Source organism: Leucopleurus acutus (assembly GCF_964270905.1).
Source record: "Leucopleurus acutus genome assembly, chromosome: X".
Classification (NCBI taxonomy): domain Eukaryota; kingdom Metazoa; phylum Chordata; class Mammalia; order Artiodactyla; family Delphinidae; genus Leucopleurus; species Leucopleurus acutus.
In genome coordinates, this window is record NC_139148.1 from 90193978 (window position 1) to 90215417 (window position 21440).

A 21440-nucleotide genomic window follows, 5' to 3' on the forward strand; every position below is an offset into this window, starting at 1 on the left:
ATCAGAGAAGAAAAAATATGTTTGGGGACTCCTTGTTTACAATGTATAATCTTGGCTAATTATTTTACTCATTAATTTCAGTCATCTGTCTAGAACACAGGTTTTAGCATTTAACTGGATTTATTAAATTCAAACACAACTTCATTTATAATTATAGTTAATTATGGCAAGTGTCTTATTTCAGCAGCATCAAGAGTACTGGTCTAAAAAGAAAAAAACAGTTCCTAGATTTGCTGAGTGTTCTTTCTTACTGAGGAATAAAGAAGCTTTTAAGAAATCTCTGCTGCTTAACAATCTCATGTTATTTTTTTCAAATGTAGAAAAAGCATATAATAAGGGATTCATTAGAGATCTAAATCAGTAATTATGAATTTAAATAATGTCTTCTAAACTGATAGGTTTTATCCTCCTTCTTGGTCTATATCTATTCTAAAAAAATTCTCAAGTTTCCTACAATTCCTGATTTTTGTCCTGTTTTTTCTTCTGCTCTCAAATTGCTGTCTTTGGAACTAGCTCAAGTACCAAACATTTCTTTAAATGGAGATGAACCAAGTGTTAGCACACTTCTTTTTTATATTGGTCTGTAGGATAATTTTACAGAGCAGAACTCTTGAACTCTCACTTGAAGGAAGTACAAACTTGGGCACAATATTGACAGTATTACGTGTCCATGCCAAGTGAACTTCCTTAAGTTCCTAGCAAACAGGTGTCCATATTATTAAATGGCTAACTCTACTTTCCCAGCTGCTGCGGATAAATGCAAATGAAGGGTCAAGAACTGAGTAAATATGGAAACCAAATACTCAGCTCCAGGAATAATGAAGTATTAATAACTATCTGAGATATTGCTGCTGTTACTCGTGCATCCCCTATTTGGTCATGTGCACACATAACTTCTGGGTGCATAGGGTCTATACCAGGGAAGAACAATGCAGTTCAGTGTCAAGTGCACTGGGCTGGCAGCAATCAGGACAGTCTTCATCACTGCTTTCCCATTCATTGATTTTATGAACTTGGACAGGTCCCTTAATCTTGCTGTGTTTATTCCTATATAAAAATAGAGCTGGTAATGCCTGCCCTACTTAACTCACAGGATTTGGGAGGAAACAACTTATGAAGTTCGCAAAGATTTGTAAGCACTTATTGAAATTTTTAGTTTGGGATTTTTGTTCCTCTTACTCTCCACCTCCTTTCATTCACTGGTGGGGGCCTTGTGACTCAATATTAACCTTTCTCAGAAAGCACCTGCCAGTGGGAGGATAACAATTCTTCCTTTTCTCTTTCTTCCATATCTGAGAATGCCTTGTTCCCCAGCAGTTTTGAGCATTTGCATATACTACAGAATCTCAGCATTGGAGGGACCTTAAGGGTCTTCTTGTCCAATCCTGCAATTGATGCTTGAGAAAACAGTTGAGTGCCTATTGTGTGCTGTGTCCTTACTAAGGTGACCCTACACTTTCCGCTGCTGTCTCCAACTCCCATTTATTTGCTGGAGGTAAAAATGAATACAGTTAGGCTTGTCTCCTTGCTTTCAGTCACTAAATCCTAATGATTTTTCTTTGCAATATCCTTTTCCAGTCTTCTGCTACCATCCTCATTTTGGTCCACATCTCCTTGTATCTAATCTACTGTGAAAGCTTCCTGGCTCTTCTCTCCCTGCCTCTAGTTTCTCCCTACCTAATCTACTTTGCAAAGCTTCATCGCTTGAGCACCCACTGAATGTAGACCCTGTTGGAAATCATACATGTTTAAGGCAAGGTCTTACCCTCAAGGAGTTTATAAATTCACATATAAGCTTCAGATCTCATAGTTTACAGTTGAAATAGCATCATTATACTGTCTTATTTTGTTAACAAAATATTTTTTTCCTGCACAACCAAATTCTAAATTCCTGGATCATAAGGCCCTTGTTTGTATGTGTCTTTGAAGCCCCTTCATGCAGCACCAGAGTCCTCCATATGGATAATCAATAAATATTTGTTTATTAATTAGGTAAGTACCCAGAACTAATGCCTCTGAATTGATGCACAGGTACAACAGATCCACAGTTCTGTAAGATATCCAAATATTATTATTTACAAGGTGACTAAAGAGCAGAAGTTATGGACTTATTTGGATCACTTTCTAGATGGGACTTAACAGGAATTCCACCTGTGGAAATGCTCCAGTTTCCCTTCATCTCCCTTCACATTTAAAAAATAAATATATAAACTTCTCCACTCCCACCAAAAACAAGAGCAGAATAATTATCTCCACATTATGTTTACAGTGGCTGCTGGCATCCCCATCAGCAGCATCATCATCATCCTCATTTGAGTGTGATATCCTTTAGTACATACTTAAATTAAAAAGAACTAGCACAGTACAAAAGCAAACCAGACAATTTTTTTCTCCCCCAAAATATGCCAAATTTAAATCAAAACCTAAAAGAAGATAGCATTAAGTAGGCAAAGGAATTCTTTGATAAACCTAAGTACATTTAACAGGAAAGTCAACTCCCTTATGCATCCTTTAAGGATCCCATATCAGGTTATGATTTGGACTAAAATGTTTATTCTAATTTTGATCCTATTCAGAGAAAGATCTGGCTTTAAATGATTCAAATATCCCAGAGATGCCATTCCCCTTTCCTACCCCACTCCCCAAAACAGAGTAACAATCATTCTCTAAGGACAGTTTATTCACTTTTTTCCCCAATTAGGGTCTACGTCTTGGACAGTAAGATGAATTAGAAACTGATAAAACTGATACTCCCTAGCTTTCTTTGTTCTTCAACACACTTGAAACTTTCTGAATTTGCTGTGTCTGCACCCACACAGGCTTATTAAAATTACTGTATTTAGTTGGGGATGCTTGGGGGTGGGGATGGAGGTGAGGGAGGAGGCAGTACAATGATAAGAAGGAGGTTGAACCTTCGAAAATAGTACACTTTAGTGTGATAATGAAGAGAAAGAAAAGCAAACTGGCAACACCAGTTCGGTTGCCATGGGTAGAATGATGCTCAAATCCATAGTGCAGATTGTTTGGGAGCAAGTTTTGAGAGGGATGTGTACTGCAGGGCTAAGGGTAGGGGAAGAGAAACAGGGGAGGGCTAGGCAGTGGGTGAGAGTGGCCCTGGTGGCAATCTGCACAGGCGAGGAGCCATAGTTAGAGCTGTGGGGAAAGCCCATCTTATGGTAACACATCGGTTGAGGCTCTTCAACTCGCTGTTGATTCCTGGAACAATATTTGGAAATACCGCACTGGAGAACTGGGTGGGGCTTTCTTTAATCTACGTAAAAACAATACAAATAAGAAACGATTGGATTTTGAGACCCTCTACCTTAAATGGTGTAGATTGTTTCCAATACAACCTGATGCGTGGGGCTGGGGATGGGGGAGGGTTCCATAGCAGGGAAGCCCTCTGACGCACTGGATTCATTTTGTAGAGCTAACAAGTTATCAGCTACATCCATACTCTGAGTGCAAATGCCACAGCTGTCATGCCACAGCTGTCATGCATATTCCTACATTTATGCCCATATTTATATCCTACATGCAACCAGAAGGGTCCAATGTGGAATTTCACCTCCAACCTTTCACTCCTCACAACGACAGCTCTGGGGCTATGAGCCCGAAGTCACACTAGATAGCAATTTGGCACTGTCCACAGGCCACTCCCTGAGTAGACCTCCTGGAGACGAATAGGTAAGGTTTGAGTGACATTAAGTGAGCAGGGTACAGGGAAAAGAAGCTTCCTTAGGAGGCTGGGAATGCTGGCATCTCCATGATAGGGGTACTGTTAGCATCGGGGACCCAGAAAGTGATATGTCACGCATAGTTCCAACTACCTCGGACCCAGGTTGTCTCACCTCGCCCCCAGCTCTGAGAACCAGCGGTTGTGGCGCATGCGCACTGAGCCACACCCGCTCCCCACAGAGCCCTGCGCCTCTCTGCCGGGCTTTGGCAGCTGCTCTTGATTACTCAGCAACGCCCCCCTCCACCGTCACCTACCCACCCCCCAACTCCGACCCCGCGGCGCCTAGGCCCCTTTCCCAAGGTGCAACTGCCCCCGGGGGCTCACCCAGACCTCCTTCTCTTCCTCTGCCCCCGGGCCTCCCACCTTCTGACCTCCCGCGTCCTCCGGCCGCTAAGCCACTCTCGCTGCCCCCGCACCGGCACCTTACCCAACACAATGGGAGAGAGGCGGGAGAGGGCCGCGGGGGCCAGGCCGGTCAGCTCTGCGTGCCGGCAGTCCGGCTCTTAGGCGACACCGTCACTGCTCCTGCCGCCTCCTCGTCCTCAACGAGGCGGCAAGTGCAGCTTGGACCTAGGTGGCCTAACAGCTGCCGCTCGCGCCCGCTGCTGCCGCCGCACAGCGTCTCGCGCCCGCGCCCGCGCCCGCCCGGGGAGGGGGCGGGGCCCGCACCGCCTCCTCGCGCCCCTTTTTCAGCGCCAGGGACCCGGGGTAGACGCCTCCCGCCCTCGCGCTTCGAGAGCGCTCCCTGGCTCGCTCACACTTCTTTCATGATCAGTGTCCAACCCTGGTCTCCTTTGTCCTCCTCCTCTCCCCTCGCAGATCAGTAGGCACAGCGACAATGGACCGTCAAATATTGCTCTCCCACTTAGCTCCTCTGTAGCCACAGCCCCATTTCTGGCAATTACTCTTCGACCTACCTCATTTATCCTACCTCCAAACCCTGTGCTTTTGCCAAGAGGATAGCACATACACACTCTTGTTTAAAATAACTCAGGGAAACACGTGATCACGACACATTACTAGGCCCTCTAGCTGGCTATTGCTCATGAAATTCTCGCGGCAATCCAAAAGGAAAGGTTCACATCTGTAGCTCAGGCATAGAAGACACACTGACGTTTACCCTTACAGGTTACCGTTCTAGAGGGCCATCCTAAGAGCATTATCTGAGGTTCCCAGAAATGTTGCTGGGGTAGAATGCAATGTTCCAATTGTGCCTAGCCACCCAACCAGTCATTTCTTTTTGTCTCCTGTGCCCCTCTGGTTCCTCCAACTAATTCCTGATTTTTTTCCCTGAAATCAAAGGAGGGTGGAGCTCCTGGGGTCATTTAGCCTGCACTCCATCTCTGTCAGGCAGATTCATCTTTGAAGCTTCCCTGCTGTCTGATAACCCGTCCCTAAAGTGGCACTACGCCTCACTCTCCACGTGCCCCCTCATGGCCCTCACGCATCCTCCCTCTACCTAGGCCACGCTCTTTCTGCCTCTTCCCAAGTCAACCACTCAGTCAATTCCATAAACCCTAGCTTAAATGTCACTTTCTCAGGGTAACCTCAACCCCAGAATAGAGTAAGTGCCCCAATTTATTCTCTTGCAGCCTCCTATATAGCCTGCTGTATTTTTCTTTGTAATACTTAGCAGTTTATGATGAGATATTTATTTTAACAATTTTTAATTAAAAAAAATTTAATTGAAGTATAGTTGATATACAATATTGTATAAGTTACAGGTGTACAACATAGTGATTCACAATTTTAAAGGTTATACTCCATTTATAGTTATTATAAAATATTGGTTAAATTTCCTGTGTTGTAAAATATATCCTTGTAGCTTATTTTATACATAATAGTTTGTACCTCTTAATACCTTACCCCCATCTTGCCGCTTCCTTCTTCCCTCTCCCCACTGGTAACCACTAGTTTGTTCTCTTCGTGAGTCTGCTTATTTTTTTTTTATTATATTCACTGGTTGGTTTTATTTTTTAGATTCCACATATAAGTGATATCATACGGTATTTGTCTTTTTCTGTCTGACTTATTTCACTTAGCATAATACCCTCCAAGTCCATCTATGTTGTTCCGAATGGCAAAATTTCACTCTTTTTTATGGCTGAGTAGTATTCCTATATATATATATATATATATATATATATATATATATATATATATACACACCACATCTTGTTTGTCCATTCATCTGTTGATGGACACTTACACTTAGGTTGCTTCCATATCTTGGCAATTGTAAATAATGTTGCTATGAACATTGGAGTGTGTGCATATTTTTGAATTAGTGTTTTCCGTTCTTTTTGGATATGTGCCCAGGAGTGGAATTGCTGGGTCATATGATAGTTCTATTTTTAGTTTTTTGAGAAACCTCCATACTGTTTTTCACAGTGGTTGCACCAATTTACATTCTCACCAACAATGGACGAGGGTTCCCTTTTCTCCACATCCTCTCCAATATTCGTCATTTGTGTTCATTTTGATGATAGCCATTCTGACAGGTGTGAGGTGATATTTTGTTGTGATTTTAATTTGCATTTCTCTGATGATTAGTGATGTTGAGCATCTTTTCATGTGCCTGTTGGCTACCTGATTGTGTTTGGAAAAATATCTATTCAGGTCTTCTGCCCATTTTTGGATTGGGTTGTTTGATTTTTTGATGTTGAATTGTATGAGCTGTTTATATATTTTGGATATTAACCCCTTATTGGTCATATCATTTGCAAATATTTTCTCCCATTCTGTAGCTTGTCTTTATGATGAGATATTTAAATGTATGATTATTTGCTTGATAACTGCCTTCCTCCACTATACTATAATGCACTATAAAGTCAAGAACTGTGACTGTTTAGATTCACCACCATATCTGCAGAGCCTAGGACAATGCTTGTTACATAGGACATGCTCAGAAAATATTTGTTGAATATGAATGTGCTCCTACTTAAACCAGTCCTGCCCGCTACACAAACACACTAAAACACTCTTCTGTTGGAGAAGAAATGCACATAATCCATTAAAGAAATTTTTTACTCACACATTCTTATCTGTGATAAAAGAAAACTTTTGAGCATGGGCCCCCATATATGTATTTATAGATTTTATACATGTCCTACTGTGCATATCTATTTTATATATACATTATAATACATATACATTGAAAATACTCCAACACAGAAATTTTAAAAGAATGACAAAAAACCAAACATGTTGATGTTCCAATGTTTTCTTTCTGCACTGTATTGAACTGTTTTGTGAACTGCTCAAAATAACAGTCCTTCAAATTAGAGTCTCATCTTTATGTGAATTTAGATTTTTTTGTCCTTTTCTCATAGATGTTATTTTCCAACAGTTTAGTCATCTCTGAGAATCTCCCCAAACCTATTTGCAAGTTTTAAGGGCCTTTTAATTTCTAGGCTTAGATACCCAGTTCTGTAGTCAGAAGCTCATAACTGCTGAAGGCATTACATATTTGCAGAATGTTGGAATCCTTAGGGATTAATTAATTAATCCTTAGGATTAAGCAAAATCCTATGTTAGCCCAAAGACTCCTAAACAAATCCTATATTAAAAGAGTCTCTAGAGGCTACTTGAAAAGCAACTACCATCCGCATAGAATAGAAGCAACATGACTACCACTAGTTAGGAGGGAACAGCACAAGGTGGATAGCTCAAAGTTTCAAAATACCAGCTGTAGGTTTTGTGGCTCTTGGACTGGACTATTCTAAATGATCCATCATTGAGATCTGTCAAACCATGCCCTCCATCAATAATGCTTCCATGCATAATGAAATAATATAATCCTATCCTTGTAACACAGTTACACACACACACACACACACACAGCCCTCCACACACACCCACACACCACTTTTCTACCAAAGCTAGAATCATACTGTAGTCAGTAGGTTGGAGACTAAACCAAAATTGTCTCTAGGTACTGGAGAAAAGGTTACCTTTGGAGAGTGACACACACATGCAAAAATAAGCATTCAGTGTATGAAATCTATTATGTCCAAAAGCCCCAATCCTAATTCGGTTTTAAATACATTGATCTGGGCTTAAAGAAGACATAATTTGAATGTGATTAATATAAAAGAAAAGCCTGATTTCATGTTCATAAGATGCTTATGAAAAAAAGAGTTCCATGAAGGGTTCAAATAAATTCATAAACACTGTATACTATTTCCTTTCCTGGAGAATCACAATGCATATTAGAACATTAAAGACTCTTGGAATCTTGCAGTGAAGAAAGCACTTTTTAAAAAACAAACTTCTGTGACCACAAATTCCTTTTGTTTATTGAACATCTGTCAAAAGGACTAGTATACCTCAGAACCCAATTTGGCAACTGCTAGCTGTCTTAACTGTACAAAGTTGTAATGTGATAAAAGAACATTGGCTTGCCTTAAACGTGGATGGTAGTATATGTCATCTTGCTTGGCCACTCAGATTAATTTATAGTGGTTTCCTGGAGACTTGTGCTGTGAAAATTCTAAGGCACATCTAGCTCAGTAGAAAAGAGTGATTAGTTAGTGGTGGCTACCATGGATGAGGCAATGTGTTTGGCATCCTTGGCCTAGAGTATTTACATGGCAACTATACATGCCATATATCCAGATAATTATGATTTTGAGTATTTTCTTCTGTTGTCCCCACATTTACAATAATACTTATGGGACCATCTGATATTTTATTCAGAAAATATAGTAGCACAGATTTGTAAAAAGGAAATTGGGCAGTAAGAATTTGTCAATATTTACCTATCATTGTCCAAAAGCCAGTCATTTGTTCTGGTGGCACAATAATTTTTTATCACTTGATATGTGAATAATCTTGTGGAATAAGGATGCTTTGCAAGATTTTCCATAGCCTGAAGGAAAGATCTCTGAAGATAATCCAATTATTGAAAACATCAGTATGAACTCAGTTTTATTATTTTAAAAATGCATGTATTTTCAAGCTCTGTTCACTGAAAACAGTTCAAAACAGTGAAAATCCAAGTACCAAAGAGCACCTCTAGTACCCAGACTGAGATTCTAAATATCATTTCCCAGTAAAAGGAATCAAAGTTTCTTAGAGAAATGGCTGATTCTAGGTCTGTGGCAAGATATGTCCAAGATGAATCTGGAATATCTTGTCACACCAGATAGCAAAGAAACTATGGAGCCCCAAGATAATAGAAAATATATGTATTGGTCTCTACCCCCAGTTTCTGGCACAGAGCCCCTGAAATGCTTGTAAATTCCGGAGTGATAAGAATGCTATCTTTTGTTCTAATATTTGGTCTTTGACCCCAGTTCATGACAAGGCTCCTAAATCCCTAAGAATTTCCTGAGTGATTGGAGTATCTTTTGTTCTAAGGAGGCAACTCTGGGTGGGTTCTTGCATGGCTCCTGGATGGGGGCTGATCTACAGAAAGACCAAGCCTTAACTAGAAACTTGGAATTTCATCCCCATCCTCCACTTCTCTAGAGAGAGGAGAAGGGCTGGAAATAGAGTTAATAACTGATCATGCCTATGTGAGGAAGCCTCCATAAAAGTACCCCAAATTATGGGGTTTGGAGATCTTCCAGGTTGGCGAACACATCCACATACTGGGAGAGTGATGCACCCCAGCTCCACAGGCACAGAAGCTCCTCCACCGGGAGCCTCCCAGACCTCGCCCTATGTAGCTCTTCATCTGACTGTTTACTGTATCCTTTATCATATCCTCAAATAAACTGGTAAACTTAAGTGTCTCCCTGAGATCTGTGAGCCACTCTAGCAAATAATAAAATTCAATGGGGAGGAGGTCATGGGAACCTCTGTTTTATAGCTGATTTGTCAGAAACACAGATAACAGCTTGGACTTATGATTGGCTTTTTCCCTATACAGATACACTACTAGGGCTGTGTCAAAAGGACTTAGGAGCCAAACTGAAGAGAGTCTCACTAGCCAAACATGAAGCAATCTGAACATCAGAAAACACAATAACTACAATGGATTGAAATATATCAAATATGTTTCAATACATGAATTCATGATGACACTTAAAAATGTAATTTGTCAACTTGGAGAAAGTTATGAAACTAGCTCATTATTTTAAAACTGGTAAACAAAATAATGAACTGAACATTTAACCTGCCTTTCTTATATACATTCTTTCTCTGTGTAACCAAATAATTCATGAGGAGAATGTTTCAGTAGAAGATTTCCACCTAATAAATTCAGAAGGAATGATAGAATTTTACAACGGCTAATGAATTAATGGATATAGGCAATGATCATCAAAGTCTGCTAACATTACAAGAGTAATATCCAAATATCATCTGACTCTTAATGGAAAAACAAAGCAGTGCCTATGAAGTATTTTGCTAAAAAAGTAAAATTTGAATCCGATCAAACCTCTAGATATAACTATGAATTTTTAGGAAAAAGGACAAAGATGTTAAATAACATCACAAGAATGTAAGCAAGAACATGTAAGACTTGAGTTTAGAGTTGGGAGGTTGGGAAGGGGAACTCCACAGAAAACAGCATGGTTTTTTCAATAAATAAATTGCAAGGAGAATCTGAAAATTTTATTTATAATGATATCAAAACCAAAATATTTAGTAGTAATTATAAAAAGAAGTGCAAAACTTATACTCTTAAAACAACAAAATGTTGAAAGAAATTAAAAAGATCTAAATAAATGGAAAGACATTCCATGTTTGTGGATCAGAAGACTTAATATTATTAAGATGGCAATACTCTCCAAATTGATCTACAGATTCAGTGCAGTCCCTACCAGAATTCCAGCTAGTGTCTTTGTAGATATTTATAAGCTGTTCCTAAAATCCATATGGAAATTTTGTAAGTTTACAATTTATCCATTGTAAGTGGATAAATTGGCACATGGCCACCATGAGTTTGAATAGCATGTATCAGTCTCCTTTCAAGTTTCTGGAACCTGAAAAATTAAGGATCGTATCCTACATCTTGTCCATTCACTGAAGCCTTTCTACTCTTTGAAGTTCCCCTTTAATAGAAAACCCACTTCCCCCTGGTACCTTCAGAATTCAATATATAGACTCTTGGTTTTGGCAGGGCTTTTAGAGTGACTGATTGAATCCATTGATTTCCAAACTTAGCTGCACATTAAAATCACATAGAGGATTTATCAAAACTATAGATTTCAAGTCCCTGACTTTGAAATCTCTGTGGTGGGGCCCACAAATGTATGTTTATAACAAGTTCCCTAGGGGATTGTGATAAGCTGGCCCATGTACAAGTATTTAGGAACCCTGAACTTTTTCTAGCCTCTCACCTACTACAGGAATTCCTTTGACAACTCTCTGACTTGTGGTCATTCAGCCTCTGAATACTGACTTCACAAGCAGCCCATTCCATTATTTAGACAGTTTACTTTGCTAGAAAGTTCTTTCTTGTGAAATGATGAAATCTGCAACCTCTAACTCTCCTTATTTTGGTGCTAGTTCTGACCTCAGAGATGGCAGATAGGTTTTGTAGAAGTCTCTCTTAATTGAAAGAAAAATAAAATCAGAAATACAAGTTCCTCCTTTGATGATGGTAGTAGCTTCTAAAAATAGATTACTTGTCAGCAAAAGAAAAAAATCAAAGTGAATACAATGTTCAGTATCTCTGTGCTGTATCATTACAGATCTGTATCATTACAGATCTGTTGTCTTATAGTTATTGCAAATGCTGCAAAACATTGTTCAGATGAATGTGTAAGTCATAACATGATGGTTTGTGTAAAAGTTAATGTTTTGAAAATTGTGTTGGCTAATGTAAAACATCCAAAGTAAGGTTACTCACTTTTCTTTCTTTTAAAATATTTATTTATTTATTTTACTTTTGGTTGTGTTGGGTCTTAGTTGCAGCAGGCGGGATCCTCATTGTGGTGCACTGGCTCCAGAGCACGTGGGCTCTGTAGTTGCTGCACACAGGCTCTCTAGCTGTGGTCCACATGCTCAGTAGTTGCAGTGCCCGGGCTTAGTTGCTCTGCGGCATGTGGGATCTTAGTTCCCCGACTAGGGATTGAACCCACGTCCCCTGCATTAGAAGGCAGATTCTTAACCACTGGACCACCAGGGAAGTCACTCACTTTTCTTAAAGAAAGCAGTGTGATAGCGGCCCCACGCCTTGCATGCCACTCAACAATGACGCCTTTCTTCTATGGGGTCTCGCACTTTTTCCACAAACTTTCCTGGTTGTGGAGCTCCTTACTCCCGTCCCTTCACGCTGTCTTTTCACAGCCAACAGGTGTTCCCTCCCTCTGTCCACGTTCCAAACCCCACTTTCCAGCACCCAAACCCCCTCCGCAGCGGGCGACTCATGACTCAGGCTGGAATGCACAGAGTTGCAGTGTAGACCATGTGTGCAGTTCTTACTTTGTCCTGCCTTCCACAGACCTTCTGCTGCATTCTCCTTTGATTCCCCCAAAGGTTCTTTTCTGTCTCAGCTGTTTTCCCAACCATGAGGGAGTTTTTCTGAGTCCAGAGACCTCCCCTCAATTTCAGCTTCCCGCCAGGGTTGCTGGTCCCTTTTTTTATTCCTCTTTCCTTTTTTCCTTCTTTCTTTCATCCTACCCAGTTGTGAGGGGATTTTTCTTGTCCTTTTAGGTGTCTGAAGTCTTGCACTAATGCTCAACAGGTGCTCTATGAGAATTGTTCCTAAATGTCCATCAACAGAGGACTGGATAGAGAAGACGTGGTACATATATACAATGGAATATTACACAGTCATAAGAAGAAACGAAATTGGGTCATTTGTAGAGACGTGGATAGACCTAGAGAGTGTCATACAGAGTGAAGTAAGTCAGAAAGAGAAAAACAAATATCGTATATTAACGCATATATGTGGAATCTAGAAAAATGGTATAGATGATCTTATTTGCAAAACAGAAATGGAGACAGATGTAGAGAACAAATGTATAGATACCTAGGGGGAAAGGGGGGGTGGGAGGAACTGGGAGATTGGGATTGACATATATGCACTACTATGTATAAAATAGATAACTAATGAAAACATACTGTATAGCACAGGGAACTCTACTTAATGCACTGTGGTGACTTAAATGGGAAGGAAATCCCAAAAAGAGGGGATATATGTGTATGTATAGCTGATTCATCTTGTTGTACAGTAGAAACTAACACAACATTGTAAAGCAACTATACTCCAATAAAAAATTAATTTAAAAAAAGAAAGAAAGCATTGTTTTAAGCCTATGAAAGATCAGTTTATATTGATTGTAATGGTAAAGTTAAGGTAAAGTTTAATCTTCCTATTGCCTTAGAAATAAAAATAGTTTTCTTAAATTTTATATATAGCATAAAATCTGTTTGCTTAGTTAATATCTGACAGTTTCACCTCATTTGCCAATTTAGATAAATTGAAACTTACTGCTTATGTCACAATGTGAAAATGTGTTGTGATATCTGCTGTGGGGACAGGACTGGGATGGTGGCAATCTGCACACCACGTGCTAGCCAGTGCAATCCGTATTCAATGTAACAAACCTCTAAATATCTGGATTACTTTCATACACCCTTTAAGTCTCCTCTTTCCCAGGTTAATTATGTGCAAGTCGTTTAATCAGTCTTCATGTGGACCTGACTTTTACATCCTTCATTCTTCTCTTCTTCACTAAACACCCACAACTTTGTCACTGTTCCTCTAGAAATATGGTGGCTAGACATGAAGTCAGTACAAATATGCATTGACCACATTTATAATATTAAAAATCATTTCTGAAAATGATTACCTCTTTTGCCCTATCAATGTTTATTATGTTTCATTTCTGGACATTTCACCCATTTGTCAGGGTCACAGAAAGTTCTTACTATGTATTTTAAGATGCTAGACTCATCTAATTTGGTTTTATTTGCAAATTTTGTGAGCATGTTCTTGATTCCATAATTCAGGTAATTAAGTCATCCATCTATTCAGCAAATATACTTGCTGACTTTGTGTCTGGTCTTGCTTTAGAATGTAGGAGTTTGGTGGTGAGAAACAACAGTCACAGCACCTGGTCTTGTGAATTACAATCTAGTAGCTGAAAATCTAAATGTTAAGTCATGCTGAAGGACACTTTGGCAGTTTCTTACAAAACTAAACATACACTTACCATATGATCCAGCAGTTAACAGCCCTTGGTATTTACCCAAAGGAGTGGAAAACATGTCCACACAAAAACCTGCACACAGATTTTTTTTAAACATCTTTATTGGAGTATAATTGCTTTACAATGGTGTGTTAGTTTCTGCTGTATAAAAAAGTGAATCAGCTATACATATACATCTATCTCCATATCCCCTCCCTCTTGCGTCTCCCTCCCACACTCAGTATCCCACCCCTCTAGGTGTTCACAAAGAACCGAGCTGATCTCCCTGTGCAGTGCAGTTGCTTCCCACTAGCTATCTATTTTAAATTTGGTAGTGTATATATGTCCATGCTACTCTCTCACTTCATCTCAGCTTACCCTTCACCCTCCCTACGTCCTCAAGACCATTCTCCACGTCTGTGTCTTAATTCCTGTCCTGCCCGTAGGTTCTTCAGAACCATTTTTTTTAATATTCCATATATATGTGTTAGCATACGGTATTTGTTTTTCTCTTTCTGACTTCACTCTGTATGACAGACTCTAGGTTCATCCACCTCACTACAAATAACTCAATTTCATTTCTTTTTATGGTCGAGTAATATTTCATTGTAAATATGTGCTACATCTTCTTTATCCATTCATCCATCGATGGACACTTAGCTTGCTTCCATGTCTTGGCTATTGTAAATAGTGCTGCAATGAACATTGTGGTACATGACTCTTTTTGAATTATGGTTTTCTCAGGGTATATGTCCAGTAGTGGGATTGCTGGGTTATACGGTAGTTATATTTTTAATTTTTTAAGGAACCTCTGTAGTGTTCTCCATAGTGGCTGTATCAATTTACATTCCCACCAATAGGGCAAGAGGGTTCCCTTTTCTCCACACCCTCTCCAGCACTTATTATTTGTAGATTTTTTGATGATGGCCATTCTGACTGGTGTGCGGTGATACCTCATTTTAGTTTTGATTTGCATTTCTCTAATGATCAGTGATATTGGGCATCCTTTCACCTGTTTGTTGGCAATCTGTATATCATCTTTGGAGAAATGTCTATTTAGGTCTTCTGCCCATTTTTGGATTGGGTTGTTTGTTTTTTAGATATTGAGCTGCATGAGCTGTTTGTATATATTTTGGAGATTAATCTTTTGTCAGTTGTTTCATTTGCAAATATTTTCTCCTATTCTGAGGGTTGTCTTTTCATCTTGTTTATGGTTTCCTTTGCTGTGCAAAATCTTTTAAGTTTCAGTAGGTCCCATTTGTTTATTTTTGTTTTTATTTCCATTTCTCTAGGAGGTGGGTCAAAAAGGATAGCGCTGTGATTTATGTCATGGAGTGTTCTGCATATGTTTTCCTCTAAGAGTTTTATAGCCTCTGGCCTTATATTTAGGTCTTTAACTCATTTTGAGTTTAGTTTTGTACATGGTGTTAGGGAGTGTTCTAATTTCATTTTTTAATTTGTAGCTGTCCAGTTTTCCAAGCACCACTTATTGAAGAGGCTGTCTTTTCTCCACTGTATATTCTTGTCTCCTTTATCAAAGATAAGGTGACCATATGTGCGTGGGTTTACCTCTGGGCTTTCTATCCTCTTCCATTGATCTATATTTCTGTTTTAGTGCCAGTACCATACTGTCTTGATTACTGTAGCTTTGTAGTATAGTCTGAACTCAGGGATCCTGATGCCTCCAGCTCCATTTTTCTTTCTCAAGTTTGCTTTGGCTATTCGGAGTTTTTTATGTTTCCATACAAATTGTGAAAAGATTTGCTCTAGTTCGGTGAAAAATGCCAGTGATACTTTGATACAGATTGCACTTAATCTGTAGATTGCTTTGGGTAGTATAGTCATTTTCACAATGGTGATTCTTCTAATGCAAGAACATAGTATATCTCTCCAACTGTTTGTAACATCTTTAATTTCTTTCATCAGTGTCTTATGTGTTTCTGCATAAAGGTCTTTTGTCTCCTTAGGTAGGTTTATTCCTAGGTATTTCATTCTCTTTTTTGCAATGGTAAATGGGAGCGTTTCCTTAATTTCTCTTTCAGATTTTTCATCATTAGTGTATAGGAATGCAAGAGATTTCTGTGCATTAATTTTGTATCCTGCTACTTTACTAAATACATTGATTAGCTCTAGTAGTTTTCTGGTAGCATCAGAAACTACTGTTTGCAGACAGGGACAACTTTACTTCTTCTTTTCTGATTTGGATCTCTTTTATTTCTTTTTCTCCTCTGACTGCTGTGGCTAAAGCTTCCAAACCATGTCGAATAATCATGATGAGAGTGGGCAACCTTGTCTTGTTCCTGAGCTTACTGGAATTGGTTTCAATTTTTCACCATTGAGAACAAAGTTGGCTGTGGGTTTGTCACATATGGCCTTTATTATGTTGAGGTAAGTTCCCTCTATGCCTACTTTCTGGAGAGTTTTTATCATAAATTGGTGTTGAATGTTTTTGAAAGATTTTTCTGCATCTATTGAGATGATCATATGTTTTTTCTCCTTCATTTCGTCTATATGGGTTATCACATTGATTGATTTGTGTATATTGATGAATCCTTGCATTCCTGGGATAAACCCTACTTGATCACAGTGTATGATCCTTTCAGTGTGCTGTTGGATTCTGTTTGCTAGTATTTTGTTGAGGATTTTTGCATGTATGTTCATCAGTGATATTGGCCTGTAGTTTTCTTATTTGTGACATCTTTGTCTGGTTTTGGTATCAGGGCGATGGTGGCCTCGTAGAATGAGTTTGGGAGTGTTCCTCCCTCTGCTATATTTTGGAAGACTTTGAGAAGGAGAGGTGTTAGCTCTTCTCTAAATGTTTGATAGAATTTGCCTATGAAGCCATCTGGTCCTGGGCTTTTGTTTGTTGGAAGATTTTTAATCACAGTTTCCATTTCAGTGCTTGTGATTAGTCTGTTCATATTTTCTATTTCCTCCTGGTTCAGTCTCGGAAGGTTGTGTATTTCTAAGAATTTGTGCATTTCTTCCAGGTTGTCCATTTTACTGGCATATAGTTGCTTGTAGTAATCTCTCATGATCCTTTGTATTTCTGCAGTGTCAGTTGTTACTTCTCCTTTTTCATTTCTAATTCTATTGATTTGAGTCCTCTCCCTTTTTTTCTTGATGAGTTTTGCTAATGGTTTATCAATTTTGTTTATCTTCTGAAAGAACCAGCTTTTAGTTTTATTGATCTTTGCAATCATTTCCTTCATTTCTTTTTCATTTATTTCTGATCTGATCTTTATGATCTCTTTCCTTCTGCTAACTTTGGTTTTCTTTTTGTTGTTGTTGTTCTTTCTCTAATTGCTTTAGGTGTAAGGTTAGGTGGTTTATTTAAGATGTTTCTTGTTTCTTGAGGTAGGATTGTATGGTTAAAAACTTCCCTCTTAGAACTGCTTTTGCTGCATCCCATACATTTTCGGCTGTTGTGCTTTCATTGTCATTTGTTTCTAGGTATTTTTTGATTTCCTCTTTGATTTCTTCAGTGATTTGTTGGTTATTTAGTTTTGTATTGTTTAGCCTCCGTGAGTTTGTATTTTTTACAGTTTTTTTTCAGGTAATTGATATCTAGTCTCATAGCATTGTGTTCAGAAAAGATACTTGATATGATTTCAATTTTCTTTAATTTACCAAGGCTTGATTTGTGACCCAAGATATGATCTATCCTGGAGAATGTTCCATGAGCACTTGAGAAGAAACTGTATTCAGTTTTTTTTTTGGATGGAATGTCCTATAAATATAAATTAAGTCCCTGTTGTTTAATGTGTCATTTAAAGCTTATGTTTCCTTCTTTATTTTCATTTTGGATGACCTGTCCATTGGTGAAAGTGGGGTGTTAAAGTCCCCTACTATGATTGCATTACTGTCGATTTCCCCTTTTATGGCTGTTAGTATTTGCCTTATGTATTGAGGTGCTCCTATGTTTGGTGCATAAAGATTTACAATTGTTATATTTTCTTCTTGGATTGATCCCTTGATCATTATGTAGTGTCCTTCTTTGTCTCTTGTAATAGTCTTTATTTTAAAGTCTATTTTGTCTGATAGGAGAATTGCTACTCCAGCTTTCTTTTGATTTCTATTTGCATGGAATATCTTTTTCCATCCCCTCACTTTCAGTCTGTATGTGTCCCTAGGTCTGAAGTGGGTCTCTTCTAGACAGCATATATACAGGTTTTGTTTATTCATCCATTCAGCCAGTCTATGTGTTTAAATGGAGCATTTAGTCCATTTACATTTAAGGTAGTTATCGATATGTGTGTTCCTATTACCATTTTCTTAATTGTTTTGGGTTTGTTATTGTAGGTCTTTTCCTTCTCTTGTGTTTCCTGCCTAGAGAAGTTCCTTTAGGATTTGTTGTAAAACTGATTTGGTCGTGGTGAATTCTCTTTGCTTTTGCTTGTCTGTAAAGGTTTTAATTTCTCTGTTGAATCTGAATGAGATCCTTGCTGTTTGGAGTAATCATGGCCGTAGGTTTTTCTCTTTCGTCACTTTAAATAAGTCCTGCCACTCCCTTCTGGCTTGCAGAGTTTCTGCTGAAAGATCAGCTGTTAACCTTATGGGGATTCCCTTGTATATTATGTGCTGCTTTTCCCTTGCTGCTTTTAAATATTTTTTCTTTGTATTTAATTTTTGACAGTTTTATTACCATGTCTTGATGTGTTTCTCCTTGGATTTATCTTGTATGGGACTCTCTGTGCTTCCTGGACTTGATTGTCTACTTCCTTTCCCATATTAGGGAAGTTTTCAACTATAATCTCTTCAAATATTTTCTCAGTCCCCTTTTTTTTTTCTCTTCTTCTTCTGGGACCCCTATAATTCAAATGTTGGTGAGTTTAACATTGTGCCAGAGGTCTCTGAGACTGTCCTCAATTCTTTTCATTCCTTTTCTTTATTCTACTCTGTGGTAGTTAATTCCACTATGTTATCATCCAGGTCACTTATCCATTCTTCTGTCTCAGTTATTCTGCTATTGATTCCTTCTAGAAGATTTTAAATTTCATTTATTGTGTTGCTCATCATTGTTTGTTTGCTCTTTAGTTCTTCTAGGTCCTTGAGAAACGTTTCTTGCATTTTCTCCATTCTATTTCCAAGATTTTGGATCATATTTACTATCATTACTTTGAATTCTTTTTCAGGTAGACTGCCTGTTTCCTCTTCATTTGTTTGGTTTGGTGGGTTTTTACCTTGCTCTTTCATCTTCTGTGTATTTCTTTGTCTTTTCATTTTGCTTAACTTACTGTGTTTGGGGTCTCCTTTGTGCAGGCTTCAGGTTTGTAGTTCCCTTTGTCTTTGGTGTCTGCCCCCAGTGGGTAAGTTTGGTTCAGTGGGTTTTGTAGGCTTCCTGGTGGAGGGGACTGGTGTCTGTGTTCTGGTGGATGAGGCTGTAACTTGTCTTTCTGGTGGGCAGGACCATGTCTGATAGTGTGTTTTGGGGTGTCTGTGAACATTATGATTTTAGGCAGGCTTTCTGCTAATGGGTGGGTTTGTGTTCTTGTCTTGCTAGTTGTTTGGCATAGGGTGTCCCAAACTGGAGCTTGCTCGTCATTTAATGGAGCTGGGTCTTAGGGCTGAGATGGAGATCTCTGGGAGAGCCCTTGTTGATTGATATTACATGCGGCTGGGAGGTCTCTGGTGGTCCAGTGTCCTGAACTTGGCTCTCTCACCTCAGAGGCTCAGGCCTGACACCCAGCTGGAGCACCAAGACACGCCAGCCACATGGCTCAGAAGAAAAGGATGAAAAAATAAATAAAATAAAATAAATATATTAAGAAATAATATTAAAATTAAGAAAAAGTAATAAAAAAGAAGACAGCAAACAAACCAGTAAACAAATCCAACAATGATAACAAGTGCTAAAAACTATAATAAGATAAACATAAAAATCAGAAACTACTCAGTTGCATACAGCAAACCCCAAGTCTACAGTTGCTCCCAAAGTCCACTGCATCAATTATGGCATGATTCGTTGCCTATTCAGGTATTCCAGAGATGCAGGGTATATCCAGTTGATTGTGGAGATTTAATCTGCTGCTCCTGAGGCTGCTGGGAGAAATTTCCCTTTCTCTTCTTTTTTCGCACAACTCCCAGGGTTCAGCTTTGGATTTGGCCCCACCCCTGTTTGTAGGTCGCCCTCTGGCATCTATTCTTCACCCAGACAGGAGGAGGTTAAAGGAGCGGCTGATTAGGGGGCTCTGGCTCATTCAGGCCGGGGGGAGGGAGGGGTACAGAATGTGGGTCCAGCCTGCGGTGGCAGTGGCCGGTGTGACGTTGCAACAGCCTGAGGCACACTGTGTGTTCTCCCCGGGAAAGTTGTCCCTGGATCACGGGACCCTGGCAGTGGCAAGCTGCACAGGCTCCCGGGAGGGGAGGTGTGGCTAGTGACCTTTGCTTTCACACAGGATTTTTGGTCACTGCAAAAGGAGCGTTAGCGTTTCATGCCCGTCTCTTGTGTCCACACTGAGAGCCGTGGCTCATGCCCATCTCTGAAGCTCGTTTAGGTGTTGCTCTGCCTTCTGTGGGCAGACAGGGAAGGAATCCCCTCTCCTCATGCACCCCGAAACAATGGTCTCTTGCCTCTTCGGCTGGTCCATACTTTTTCCTGGACTCCCTCCCAGCTAACTGTGGTGCACTAGCTCCCTTCAGGCTGTGTTCACGTAGCCAACCCCAGTCCTCTCCTTAGGATCTGACCTCCAACACCTGAGCCTCAGCTCCCAGCCCCCACCCGTCCCAGCGGGTGAGCAGACAAGCCTCTCAGGCTTGTGAGTGCTGGTTTGCACCGATCCTCTGTGTGGGAATCTCTTCGCTTTGCCTTCTGCACCCCTGTTGCTGTGCTCTCTTCCATGGCTCTGCAGCTTCCCCACCCCCCGCCCACACCCCGTTTCCACCAGTGAAGGGGCCTCCTAGTGTGTGGAAACTTTTCCTCCTTCACAGCTCCCTCCCACAGGTGCAGGTCCCATCCCTATTCTTTTGTCTCTGTTTTTCTTTTTTCTTTTGCCCTACCCAGGTACGTGGGGAGCTTCTTGCCTTTTGGGAAGTCTGAGGTCTTCTGCCACCGTTCAGTAGCTGTTGTTCCACAAGTAGATGTATTTTTGATGTACTTGTGTGGAGGAAGGTGATCTCCACATCCTACTCCTCCGCCATCTTGAAGATCTCACAGATGTTTATAGCAGCTTTGTTCACAATTGCTAAAACTTGGAAGCAACCAAGATGTCCTTCAGTAGGTGAATGGATAAATAAACCTTGGTACATTCAGACAATGGAATATTATTCAGTGCTAAAAAGAAATGAGCTATAAATCCATGAAAAACATGGAGAAACCTTAAATACATATTACTAAATGAAAGGAGCCAATCTGAAAGTGTGCATACTGTATGATTCCAACTATATGACATTCTGGAAAAGGAAAAACTATGGAGAACAGTAAAAAGATCAGTGGTTGCCAGGGGGATTTTTGGGTAGTGAAAATAGTTTGTATGATATCGTAATGATGGATATATGTCATTATACATTTGTCCAAAACATAGAATGTACAACTCCAAGAGTGAACCCTAAGGTAAACTATGAATTTTGAAAGTTTATGATGTGTTAATGTAGGTTCATCAATTGTAACAAAT